This window comes from Mustelus asterias, chromosome 13, assembly GCF_964213995.1.
Source record: "Mustelus asterias chromosome 13, sMusAst1.hap1.1, whole genome shotgun sequence".
Lineage (NCBI taxonomy): Eukaryota > Metazoa > Chordata > Chondrichthyes > Carcharhiniformes > Triakidae > Mustelus > Mustelus asterias.
Window position 1 is genome coordinate 14,189,501 of NC_135813.1, and position 14,432 is coordinate 14,203,932.

Sequence of the window (14,432 nt, forward strand, 5' to 3'; positions counted from 1 at the left end):
TTTATTCTACATCTTATTTATGCTTTATCGGCTTTAATACAAATAAATATAGTCATGAAAGTGGTGGAGTCAGCCTTAAGCTGTAAAAGTAGGATTCCCAGTCTGAGTCAGGGTGTGCAGGGTTCAAACCCCAGCCTAGACCATGAATGGAGGCCAGGGCTCCAGTTCTGAATTTTTGGTTTGATTTCCAATTGGATAGCGTCTGCTGGATGTGAATGACTCCCGGCTCTGGGCTCCCCTTCCCCATATGGGTTGTGGGAGCCATAAAACTCCCTCACCATTTGAACCAGTCACCCGATTGGCTGGTATAAAGTGGCAATGATTATTCATGTTGTGCCCTAGCAAATTGCCAATCAACCTGTGAATCTGACCACCACCACTCCACATCTTACTTGAAGGGAAGAATGTCAAGATGAGAAAACAACAATGCAGAAACGGACAGATGTGGTCATTAGTCCTTATGCCTCTCATTTTGAGAAGAAAATTTACAAAAAAGTAAATGAGTGTGATAATTTGAGCATTAAGTCAAATGTCTTCTGAGTGAGATTGAATAGTTCCAGCGAAATTCTCCTTTATCTGAAAGTTATTCATTCTGTTGCACTTTTTTACTTTTGCTCTTGCTACTGTGGGCAAATTTTCCAATTTAAGTTGAGGGTCTTAATCAGAATAAAGCCTCAACAATCAGTTTTGCATCTTACCTAGAGCAGGAAATGAGACACAAAAACAAAATGACTGCAGATGGTGGAAATCTGAAATAAAAACTAAGACTGTTGGAAAATACTTGACCTATCAGGACACATCCCCATTGAAAGAAACCAAGTTAATGATTCAATATTAATTCTGTTTCACTCTCCAAAGGAAATGAGGCATATTGCCCCTATTAGTGATCAGGCAGCAATTCAATTGATGAGAAATTGGGATAACTGATTAGAAATTGGTATAAATGTCACTAAAAGTCAGAAAGGCAACTTCATCCCCTTTGTTTTCATTTTATTTAGTTTTTACTGTTCTCTACCTTTTATTTCTTTATTGGCTTTCTTCATTTTCTTCTCCCCCCCCCCACTATTTCCCCTACTTGATCCCCCTTTCCTTACCTTTTCTCCCCCTTTGCTTCCCCTTCCCTCCTTTTTCTAATTTTACCTCTCTCCTACCCATTCCCTCCCCCATTTCCCCCACATCTTCATCTGTCACAACTTACCCCTTGATTTCAGCTTCTCTGCCGTTAGGCCATTCACACCCTTTATTCCCTCTATGGATTGCTATTAGCTGGTTTCTGTGGCTATGACTCATCTTTCATTCCCTCACCCTACAGTATAAATATCTCCTACTTTCTGTGCCTTTTAGCTTTGAAAAAGGGTCATCTGGACTCGAAATGTCAGCTCTTTTCTCTCCTTGCAGATGCTGCCAGACCTGCTGAGATTTTCCAGCATTTTCTCTTTTGGTATCATCCTCATTGGAAAGGGGAAATTAGTAAATGGATCTGTGTTCTATCCTCTAAATCATCAGACCAGGAAAGAAACGTAGAAGAAAATAAATATCTACAAACTAAAAGAGTAAGGGAGATGTTTCCATGAGGCAATAAGGAAAATATTGCATTCAATTATCGTGCCAAACTAGAGGAAAACATTAAAGTTTATTAATACTTGCAGAGGTGGAAAGCGAAACAATTTTGCAGATTTTCCAGGAATAGACAGAAGAAGTGACAGAGCCTCCAATATTGGGTGTAATAACACTCTTGCCCATTTTGTTCTGCCTTCAAGAACATTGATACAATCAGTGATGGGAAATCCAGTCATAGAAAAGTACAATAGCAGCAATGCAGATGTCAGGCGTTATGTTATACAATAACTCTTGGCAATATCTGTCAATTAGTGCCACTGATGGCATTGTTTTGTAGTTGGCATGATAGTCATCTCCATAGATGGGCCTAGGCCACTTGGAGCCAAAGAACACTCAGAGCAACACACTACATCTCTGAAGACTGAAGCAAAATATTCCCAAGCATACTTCCGCAGACAGTCCAGACTCTGGGACGCTCGCAATATGAAACGGCGATGATTCACTAAGATAATTCACCAACTTTGGAGTGTGGGAAGAAACTGGAGCACCCAGAAGAAACACATGCAGACACGGGAAGAACATGCAAAATCCACACAGACAGTCACCCAAGGCCGGAATTGAACCTGGGTCCCTGGCGGTGTGCCGCCCAAAAATATGACCAGGATTTTGTCACAGCTCATACAGAGCTTTAGCTATATGTATTCAGTGCACTCATCCGTTTCTTGATATTGCGTGGAGTGAATCTAATTGACTGAAGTTTGGCATCTGTGACATTGGGGAGCTGAGGAGTAGGCCGAGATGGATTACCTACTTGGCACATCTGACTTGCTTGACTTTCAAACTGCAATGATTAGAACAATATCAGGTTAGGTTGATTGGCCATGTTCAATTGCCCCTTCGTATCAGGGAAATAAATATGTGGGGTTACAGGGATAGGGTCTGGGTGGGATTGTTGTCCGTGCAGGCCCGATGGGCCGAAAGGCCTCTTTCTGAACTGTAGGGATTCTATAATTCCATGAATTTAAATTACTGTGGAATAGACCGAACAGTGGCCTCAGGCAAGGCTAGGGGAGGTGGGGATCTGTTTCCTAATCAACACCTCGTGGTGCATAGACGCAGCAACACTGGCAACTTTCTGCTCCCCAGACCTAGAATACTTGACGCTAAAATGCCACCCCTACTACTTTCCGCGGGAGTTCACCTCCATTATCTTGATGGCAGTTTACATCCCATCCCATGCAGACGTAAAGATCGTGCTGGACGAAATATACACCACTACGAATAGCCTTGAGACAAAACATCCCGAGGCCTTGTTCATCGTGGCTGGGGACTTCAATTAGGCCAAGCTCAAGAGCGTACTACCAAGTTACCACCAACATGTCTCCTGCTCCACCAGAGGCCCAAACATCCTAAACCACTGCTACACAAATATCGTAAGAGTTTTAACAACACCAGGTTAAAGTCCAACAGGTTTATTTGGTAGCAAATACCATTAGCTTTCGGAGCGCTGCTCCTTCGTCAGATGGAGTGGAAATATCAATCAAACATGCCTGCCGCTCTATCGCCCGCCCACACTTTGGCAAATCAGACCACAAGGCTGTGCTCCTGCTCCCAGCTTACAAGCAAAAACTGAAGCGGAAAAACCCATCAAAGAGAGTCGTGCATGTTGGTCTGAGGAATCGGATGATCTCCGACAGGGCTGCTTGGAGTCAGTGGACTGGTCAGTATTTAAAAACTCTGCGACCAGCCTGAACGAGTACGCCACTACAGTATCTGACTTCATTAGTAAGTGTGTAGAAGACTGTGTACCAAAGAAGCAAATCCGTGTGTTCTCCAACTGGAAACCATGGATGAACAAGGATATCCACTGCTTGCTGAAGTCCAGGTCTGAGGCGTTCAAGTCAGGCGACACTAACCTATACAAGAAAGCCAAATACGATCTAAGGAGATCCATCAAAGATGCCAAAAGACAGTACCGGACCACGCTAGAGTCCTAGGCTAGCCACACCGACCCCCGCCGACTATGGCAAGGTCTGCAAGACATAACAGTCTACAAGATGAAGGCATGTAAAATCGCCGGCTCCAACGCACCCTTCTCTGATGAGCTCAATGCATTCTCCGTCCGTTTTGAGCAAGAGGTCAGCGACAGCATGCCCTCCACCCTGGAAGCCCTGGATGAACCTGTATCTGGGGTCATCATTGCAGATGTCAGAGCAGCTTTCTTGAAAGTCAACCCACAGAAAGAAACTGGCCCGGATGGGGTACTCGGACGTGCACTCAGATCCTGCGCGGATCAGCTGGCGGAGATATTCACAGACATCTTCAACCTCTCTTTACAACAATCTGAGGTCCCTATCTGCTTCAAGAAGATGACCGTCATCCCGGTACCTAAGAAAAACCAAGCAGCGTGCCTTAATGACTATCGGCCGGTGGCTCTGACATCCATCATTATGAAGTGCTTCGAAAGGTTAGTTATAGCACGAATCAATTCCAGCCTCCCGGACTACCCCTGGATCCACTGCAGTTTGCCTATTGCTGCAACAGGTCCACAGCAGATGCCATTTCCCTGGCCCTGCACTCAACCCTGGAACACCTAGATAACAAGGACACCGATGTCAGACTCCTATTTATTGACTACAGCTCAGCCTTCAACACTATTATTCCCACGAAACTCATCTCCAAACTCCATGGCCTGGGCCTCGGCACCTCCCTCTGCGACTGGATCCTGAACTTCCTAACTCACAGACCACAATCAGTAAGGATAGGCAACAACACCTCCTCCACGATCATCCTCAACACTGGTGCCCCACAAGGCTGTGTTCTTAGCCCCTTACTATACTCCTTATACACCTATGACTGTGTGGCCAAATTCCCCTCCAATTCAATTTTCAAGTTTGCTGACGACATCACCGTAGTGGGTCAGATCTCAAACAATGACGAGACAGAGTACAGGAATGAGATAGAGAATCTGGTGAACTGGTGTGGCAACGATAATCTCTCCCTCAATGTCAACAAAACGAAGGAGATTGTCATCGACTTCAGGAAGCGTAAAGGAGAACATGCCCCTGTCTACATCAATGGGGACGAAGTAGAAAGTGTCGAAAGCTTCAAGTTTTTAGGTGTCCAGATCACCAACAACCTCTCCTGGTCCCCCCATACCGACACTATAGTTAAGAAAGCCCACCAATGCCTCTACTTTCTCAGAAGACTAAGGAAATTTGGCATGTCAGCTATGACCCTCACCAACTTTTACAGATGCACCATAGAAAGCATTCTTTCTGGTTGTATCACAGCTTGGTATGGCTCCTGCTCTGCCCAAGACCGCAAGAAACTACAAAAGGTCGTGAATGTAGCCCAATCCATCACACAAACCAGCCTCCCATCCATTGACTCTGTCTACACTTCCCGCTGCCTTGGCAAAGCAGCCAGCATAATTAAGGATCCTACGCACCCTGGACATTCTCTCTTCCACCTTTTTCCTTCAGAAAAAAGATACAAAAGTCTGAGGTCACGTACCAGCCGACTCAAGAACAGCTTCTTCCCTGCTGCTGTCAGACTTTTGAATGGACCGACCTTGCACTAAGTTGATCTTTCTCTACACCCTAGCTATGACTGTAACACTACATTCTGCCATCTTGGATGCTATCGTCTGGGCTCACTTGTACTTACTGGTTCGCCGGTCGAGGTTCTCACCAACGTGATGGCCTCGCCGGAGGGATCAGAGGCCATTGATGCCCCGGGTGGTTGTGGTCAGGGCCAGACAGTGCCCATGGGGCAGTGCCAGCTTGGCAGTGCCCACCTGGCACTCTGGGAGTGCCCACTGGGCACCATAACTGTGCCAGGGCAGTGTCAAGGGGGTGGGGTCTGAGTGGGGGTGCATCCTGAATGGGGCGGGGGCTATGATGGGGGAGGGAAAGGTGATTGGGGAGGGAGAGAAAACTGCAGGCGAGGGTGATCGGTGGGGGAAGGGGGAACTCTGCAGATGGCGGTGATCAGTGGGGGAAGGGGGAACTCTGCAGATGGCGGTGATCGGTGGGGAAAGGGGGAACTCTGCAGATGGGGGTGATTGATGGGGGAAGGGGGAACTCTGCAGATGGGGGTGATCGGTGGGGGAAGGGAGAACTCTGCAGATGGCGGTGATCGGTGGGGAAAGGGGGAACTCTGCAGATGGGGGTGATCAGTGGGGGAAGGGGAACTCTGCAGATGGGGGTGATCAGTGGGGGAAGGGGGAACTCTGCAGTTGGGGGTGATCATTGCAATGGGAGATTGGGTGCCTGGGCAATGGCATCCCAAGAACTCGGCAGCTGGCTTCACTGGCGAGCTTAGGCTCCCCCCCCTCACTGAAAAAACTGGCGCGATTCTCTTCTGTTTTCTCGCTTGTTCGGCACTTTGAATTTTTGTTTTGTAAAATCGCGCCCATTAATTAATGTTTTAAAAATAATGCCAAATGGAGTTTTTGCACGAGTCCTTCTAATTTACTGGGGATCAAATGTTATTCATTTTGGAAGCAACGTTACTTGCGGCTCCCATTGACAACTTACCCGAATCTGACTGTGTGCGACAGTGTTAGTTGATTAAAAACTGAATGAAGTGCACAGCCAGAACTTTGGTACTGCAATAACTTGAAGATAATGTTTGATAGAAAGATCATATAATTAGAGCACAATGGATCATTTCTAATGGAGTAAGACAGGTTTCCTCACAGAGACAGTAAATTAAATGGTCTATCAACCTAATCAAATTTAAAGTCCAAATAATACCTAAAGGACTCGGATACAAGAGCAGGGATGTATTTCTGAGGTTGTATAAGGCTCTGGTCAGACCCCATTTGGAGTATTGTGAGTAGTTTTGGGCCCCGTATCTAAGGAAGGATGTGCTGGCCTTGGAAAGGGTCCAGAGGAGCTTCACAAGAATGATCCCTGGAATGAAGAGCTTGTTGTATGAGGAATGGTTGAGGACTCTGGGTCTGTACTCGTTTGAGTTTAGAAGGTTGAGGGGGGATCTTATTGAAACTTACAGGATACTGCAAGGTCTGGATAGAGTGGATGTGGAGAGGATGTTTCCACTTGTAGGAAAAACTAGAACCAGAGGGCACAACCTCAGGCCAAAGGGACGATCCTTTAAAACAGAGATGAGAAGGAACTTCTTCAGCCAGAGGGTGGTGAATCTGTGGAACTCTTTGCCGCAGAAGGCTGTGGAGGCCAGGTCATTTGAGTGTCTTTAAGACAGAAATAGATAGGTTCTTGATTAATAAGGGGGGGAAAGCAGGGGAATGGGGATGAGAAAAATATCAGCCATGAATGAATGGTGGAGAGACTCGATGGGCCGAGTGGCCTAATTCTGCTCCTATGACTTATGGTCTTATAAGGAAGGCCCAAGTATTAACAGGGACCATTTTTCAGGTACATATTCGATTTTTTCCCTTACAACCCTTTTGTTCCTAACGTATGAATAAAATGCCTTGGGATTCTCCTTAATCCTGTCTGCCAAGAACATTTCGTGACCCCTTTTTGCTCTTCTAATTCCCCGTTTGAGTATTTTCCTACTTTCATTATACTCCTCCAGAGCTCCCTCCGTTTTTAGCTGCTTGGACCTAACATACGCCTCTCTTTTCCTTTTGACCAGTCCCTCAATTTCCCTGGTTATCCACGGTTCTCTAATCCTACCCTTCCTATCCTTCTTTTTTACAGGCACATGCTTGTCCTGTAGCCCTAACAACCGTTCCTTAAAAGACTGCCACATACCAGATGTGGATTTACCCTCAAACAGCCTCTCCCAATCAAGAGCTGCCAATTTCTGCCTGATCCCAATAAAGTTAGCCTTCCCCCAATCCAACACCTTACCCTTGGGACACCACTCATCCTTTTCCATCACTATCCTAAAGCTAACAGAATTGTGGTCACTATTTGCCACATGTTCCCCGACCAAAACTTTGAAGACCTGACCGGGCTCATTCCCCAGCACCAGGTCCAGTATAGCCCCCTCTCTAGTTGGGCTGTCCACATATTGTTCCAACGAACCCTCCTGTACACATTTTACAAATGCCTCACCATCCAGAGTCCCTGCCCTCAGCGATTTCCAGTCTATACCAGGGAAATTGAAGTCTCCCACTACAACAACCCTATATTTCCTGCACCTATCCAGTATCTCCTGACATATCCATTCTTCCACTTCCCTTGGGCTGTTGGGGGGCCTGTAGTACACCCCCAACATAGTGACTGCGCCTTTCCTGTTTCTAAGCTCCACCCAGAGTGACTCGCTACACGACTCCTCCGAATTGTCCTCCCTCTGCACCGCTGTAATATGATCTCCAACCAATACCGCTACTCCCCCACCTCTTTTGGCCCCTCCTCTGTCTCGCCTAAAACACTTGTACCCTGGAATATTCAGCTGCCAGTCCTGTCCCTCTTTCAACCAAGTCTCCGTCACCGCAACCACATCCAAATTCCTCGTGCGCATTAAGGCCCCAAGTTCGTCTGTTTTACCTGCTACGCTCCTTGCATTGAAGTATAAGCACTCCAGACCCCCAGGCTCAGTGAGGTCGTCCTCCCCCAGAGTGCTCTTCTTCTTTGCCAGCCTTGTCCCAGCCCCAAGCTCGTCCCCAGCCACCACACTTATAGACCTAATAGTTTGATCCCCACCCCCCTGCCATACTAGTTTAAACCCCCCCGAACTGCATTAGCAAAGCTCCCAGCCAGGATATTTGTGCCCTTCCAACTTAGTTGTGACCCCTCCCTCTTGTACAGGTGCCATCCTCTCCTGAAAACCTCCCATTGGTCTATGAAAATAAAGCCCTCCCTCCTGGACCAGTCCTTTAGCCAGGCATTCATTTGAACCAACTCCCTATTCTTATCCTCAGTGGCACGAGGCATTGGGAGCAGCCCAGAGATGGCCACCCTAGTGACCCTACTTTTTAACCTATTTCCCAACTCCCTGAATTGCTCCCTTAGGACCCCTCTACTCTTCCTATCTACGTCATTTCCACCAATGTGTATAATGACATCCGTTTCTTTATCTTCCCCTTTTAAAATGCCTCCTATCCGCTCGGAGACATCCGTGACCCCAGCACCAGGTTTTGTGAGGGGGAGGTCATGCCTCACGAACCTGGTGGTGTTTTTTGAAGAAGTGACCAAAATGGTTGACGAAGGAAGGGCCGTGGATGTTGTCTATATGGACTTTAGTAAAGCGTTTGACAAAGTCCCTCATGGTAGGCTAGTGAAAAAGGTTGGATCCCATGGGATAAAGGGGGAGGTGGCTAGATGGGTGGAGAACTGGCTTGGTCATAGAAGACAGAGGGTGGTAGTGGAAGGGTCTTTTTCCGGCTGGAGGCCTGTGACTAGTGGTGTTCCGCAGGGCTCTGTATTGGGACCTCTGCTGTTTGTGATTTATATAAATGATCTGGAAGAAGGAGTAACTGGGGTGATCAGTAAGTTTGCGGACGACACAAAACTGGCCGGACTTGCAGATAGTGAGGAACATTGTCAGAGGCTACAGAAGGATATAGATAGGCTGGAAATTTGGGCAAGGAAATGGCAGATGGAGTTCAATCCTGATAAATGCGAAGTGATGCATTTTGGTGGGAATAATGTAGGGAGGAGCTACACGATAAATGGAAGAACCATAAAGGGTGTAGAGACGCAGAGGGACCTGGGTGTGCAAGTCCACAGATCTTTGAAGGTGACGTCACAGGTGGAGAAGGTGGTGAAGAAGGCATATGGCATGCTTGCCTTTATAGGACGGGGCATAGAGTATAAAAGTTGGGGTCTGATGTTGCAGATGTATAGAACGTTGGTTCGGCCGCATTTGGAATACTGCGTCCAGTTCTGGTCGCCACACTACCAGAAGGACGTGGAGGCTTTGGAGAGAGTACAGAGGAGGTTTACCAGGATGTTGCCTGGTATGGAGGGGCTTGGTTATGAGGAGAGATTGGGGAAACTGGGGTTGTTCTCCTTGGAAAGACGGAGGATGAGGGGAGACTTAATAGAGGTGTATAAAATTATGAAAGGCATAGATAGGGTGAACGGTGGGAAGCTTTTCCCCGGGTCGGTGGTGACGTTCACGAGGGGTCATAGGTTCAAGGTGAAGGGGGGGAGGTTTAACACAGATATCAGAAGGACATATTTCACACAGAGGGTCGTGGGGGCCTGGAATGTGTTGCCGGGCAAGGTGGTGGAGGCGGACACACTGGGAACGTTTAAGACTTATCTAGACAGCTATATGAACGGAGTGGGAATGGAGGGATACAAAAGAGTGGTCTAGTTTGGACCAGGGAGCGGCGCGGGCTAATTGTTCCTGGTTTCTCGTTTCAAGGCTTCATTCTACGATCATCTTGCTGGTGCCAGTACAGAGTGAGACTGCGGATAGTTGGGAACCTGTCTCGGGGGCAGGGAATTCATATGGTGTTCGTGGAAGTGGAAATGACTAGGGTTGGGAAGCATTTTCCGATCGGGGCCATTGTGATCTCCTGGACTCGTTTCGATCGCCTCAGGGGGTCGGAGAGGAATTTCCCAGATTTTTTTTTCCCCATATTGGCCCTGGGGTTTTTCACTCTGGGTTTTCGCCTCTCCCTGGAGATCACATGGTCTGGAATGGGGGGGTGGGGGTAAGTTAATAGGTTGTAATGAACAAAGCATCGTAGCTGTGAGGGACAGCTCGGTGGATAGGATATTGGTATGTAGATAGGCTGGAAAATTGGGCGGGGATCCTGGATTCAGGATTCAATCCTGGACCGGGGAGCGGCGCGGGCTTGGAGGGCCGAAGGGCCTGTTCCTGTGCTGTATTGTTCTTTGTTCTTTGTTCTTTGTTCTTTAAAATGAACCTCTGAAAACACTGAAAATACACAGCAGGTAAGGGAGCATCTGTGGGGAAAGGAGAGTTGTTTATTATTTTAGGCCGATAACCTTTCGTCAGAGTTGTAATGGAAAGTTTGTTGACCTGAAACTTGTTTCTCTCTCCCCAGATGCTGCCAGAACTGCTGAGCATTTCCAGAATTTTCTGTTTTCATTTCAGATTTCCAGCATCTGCAGTATTTTGCTTTTGTATTGAAGAGAAAACCTCAGCCAATTTTGGGAAAGTGGTACTTGGGATATTGGTGTTAATATATTTTTCTCTGATGCTGCTCATTCCTGCAGGAATGTATGGAATTCCTCTCAAATAGCCAAAAAAAACTGAAGCTATTTTCAACAGAAAACATTCAAAGGAACTGGACCCAAGAGATGAAATGAGCATTCGCTATTTTTGTCTAAATTGTTACTACCCTTTTGGACAAAACATTTTATGTCTAGGCATGCTGAGTTGACAAAACAAAATCTTACTGGAGATCATAAATACCTGTGAGGTTTGACTCATCCTACAGACATCTATCTGAAGGTAATCTCAATGGAAGTTAAGTTCAACACATTACCTAGTGGCATCAAGGGCAGTAGCTCATAGCTGGAAAAAGGATGTCATAGCATCAAAGAAACTGAGTCAACTTCACTTATCCGTAGTAAACGTTCTGTCTTCTCACTTGGGTTTAACACCTTTCATTCTTCTCCCAGAAAGAGATTTGGATACAAACACAAAATATATCAATGTAGTCCTTCATCTGCATCACGTTGATTAAATGTTCATTCCATGGACAGTGATAGATGCATAGTAGAAGCTGTACAAAATCTTAACCTAAAGCTCCTTCACTCTGTTACAGATGTGAAATGCAAAGAGCCGCATTTTCTAAATGATGGGCGCGTCCAATTTCCATTCCCAGAAATCTGAATGTCACCATCTCTTCCATTGCCATTTCAAGGAAGGTGTTGCAGGAATTTAGTATTCTGACATTAATTAGGTTGTTTGGCAACCTCAATAAACATGTGAAAGGCAGCAGTGTACGTCTCATTTTGTAAATTGATATTGCTACGATACCTGATATAGAACTAACCTACTAAAATGTGAATAGATGGATCATAGTCTGTATACGAATAGCTTAGATCATGAAAATTGTGAGGTGTGATTAGTAACAAGCATGTTAGTTTAACACTTTGCTATCAATTTTCAATAACCACAATTGTAACAAAACTCATGAAGGGTTTGTGCCTTTTAAAAAAAATAGTGGACAAGCAATTTCAGATGAAGGCATGACATGTTTGTTACTAATATCACACAACACTAAAGCTTCCTCTTCGAACCATGTATCCAAAAATTCTCAACCCTTTTTGTGCTACTCTTTTGTGAATTCGATATCCATTGCTGTTGACAGAACATTCCTGTTCAACAGTGAGTGTTCCAGGAACATCTGAGACAACATGAAATTCTGACAATTTGAAGTGATTTTTTTTATCTTCTCCCTACAGTGCTAAAATTCTACTTGCTCTGCACTGTGAAGTGTTGTGCTGCCAAATTAACACTCCAAGTTTAATTTAAATACTCCTTCATCATCCACTTCTATAGCATTATTCCTGAAATGTCAGTGGGCAGAGAGCAAAAATTGACTCAAATTAAAAGAACCGTCCAAATGCAAGCTGGATCTTGGGAGTCCGCTTTGATTCAATGTTTGGGGGGTAGGTTCAAATGTATTATTTAAGCAGAATTTACACAGAGAATTTTCTTTCGAAGGATGCCACTGTTAGCTCTACGGCTTCCGTTCATTGGCATATTCAGCTGTCTCTTGTCTCTCTCACTCGCACACAGGAGGTTGTTGTCTGTTAAATAGCTTTGTGTTGTTTGTACATTGTACTGGAGCTGCAATATATCTGACTCTTCAATAAAATGGTTTGAAGTGCCACATTATGTTCCTACGATTGGTAATTTATCCATTGTTTTGATAGTCGGTAACTCAAGGGGTTGCATAGTGGTTGGCACTGCTGCCTCACTGCGCCAGGGGCCCGGATACAATTCCCAGCTTGGGTCATTGTCTTTGTGGAGTTTGCATATTCTCCCCCCCACCCCCCCCCTTCTGCGTGGGTTTCCTCCGGGTGCTCCGGTTTCCTCCCACAGTCTGAAAGATATGCTGGTTAGGTGCATTGGCCATGCTAAATTCTTCCTCGGTGTACCCGAACAGGCGCCAGAGTGTGGTGACCAGGGGATTTTCACAGTAACTTAATTGCAGTGTTAATGTAAGCCTCCTTGTGACACTAATAAATAAACTTTAATAGAACTTGCACCTGGATTTTCTAATCCAGTGCTCCATCTTTGTAGTTCTAAAATTTAACACATCTCTTAGCTCTCCTCACTGCTCGAACCAGTTTGCTCATTCTTGAATTTTAGACTTTGATTTCCTGCTTCAAATTCTCTGGAATTGTTTGCTCAGTCAAGTAAGAAAAATACCCTGCCCTTTTAAACGCAGATGGGTGCTCTTCCATTTAAATATCGATGTTCATATTCATTTGAGAGAACGAAACGCAGCTGTACTCTTGCTCTTGGGCAAATTAATGATACTGAGGTTTAGAAGATGAAATAATGAGGATGGGTTGCATACACTTGACTTGCATTCCCCTGAGTGCAGGAGATTAAGGGGTGATCTGATACAGGTCTAAGCATTTGATAGGGTCATTTCAGAAAACCTCTAGTGAGAGAATCAAGAGGAGGACACAGTCTTAAAATTCGAGCTCGGCCATTTGGAGTGAAATCGGGAAGCACGCTTTCACACAAAGGGTAGTGGAAATTCAGAAATTCTTCCCCCAAAAGGCTGTGAATGCTAGAACAATGAGGTGAGATAGACCAAGACTGAGATAGATAGATTTCTGAGGTAAGGTTTGTTTTTAATTCATTCGCAGGATATGCCAAGTGTCTTGGCAAGGCTGTCATTTATCACCCATCTCTTTTTGACCTTGAGAAGGTGGTGGTGACCCACTATCTTGAATACAACTGAGTGGCTTTTGTAGCCCATTTCAGACAGCAGTAAAAGTGCCAACCATATTGCTGTAGATCTGGAGTCACATGTCGTCCAGGCCAGGTAAGGACAGCAGATTTGCTTCCCTATAGGGTATCAGTGAATGAGATGGGTTTTTAACCACAATCTCATTGCTCCATGGTCACCATTACTGATGGCGATCAGTAGCATCATTTTTTTAAATTCATTTGTGGGGCATAGACATCGCTGGCTGGGCCAGCATTTATTGCCCATCCCTCGTTGTCAGAGGGGCAGTGAGAGTCAAACACATTGCTGTGGCTCTGGAGTCACATGTAGGCCAGACCAGGTAAGGACGGCAGATTTCCTTTCCTAAAGGACATTAGTGAACCAGATGGGTTTTTCCAACAATCGACAATTGTTTCATGGTCATCAGTAGATTCTTAATTCCAGATATTTTTTACTGAATTCAAATTTCATGACTTGCCATGGTGGGATTCAAACCCAAGTCCCCAGAACATTAGCTGAGTTTCTGGATTAATAGTCTAGCGATAATACCACTAGGCCATCGCCTCCCCAGGCCAGCCATTGATGCTATTTTTTTGTTACAGATTTTTTTTTATTAAGCTGAATTTAAATTATTTAACTGCCATGGTGGGATTTGTACTTATGCCACCTGATTATTAGTCCAGGAATTTGTTAGTAGTCCAGTATCATAACCACTACATTATCCCACCCAAGGGATTTGTAACAAAGGTGGGTGTGGTGAACCATAGTTGGTTACCACTATGAGTACTGAACCATAGATGGTCAGCACTATGGGTACTTGTAGATATGTTACTGTTGTCGCTGTTGGGGTTAGGGTTGGGGGTGTTCTACCTGTTGATATTGTTCTGTGGTACACTCCAGTTGGCTCCGCCTACCTGGAGGAGTATAAAGGTCACTGCACTGCCTGGTGACCCTTTAGTCTGGGATTGTATTGTATATAGTACGCTCCATTCTTGTTAGTAATAAAAGCCTTTATTTCCCGGGTACGATCCAGCCTCCC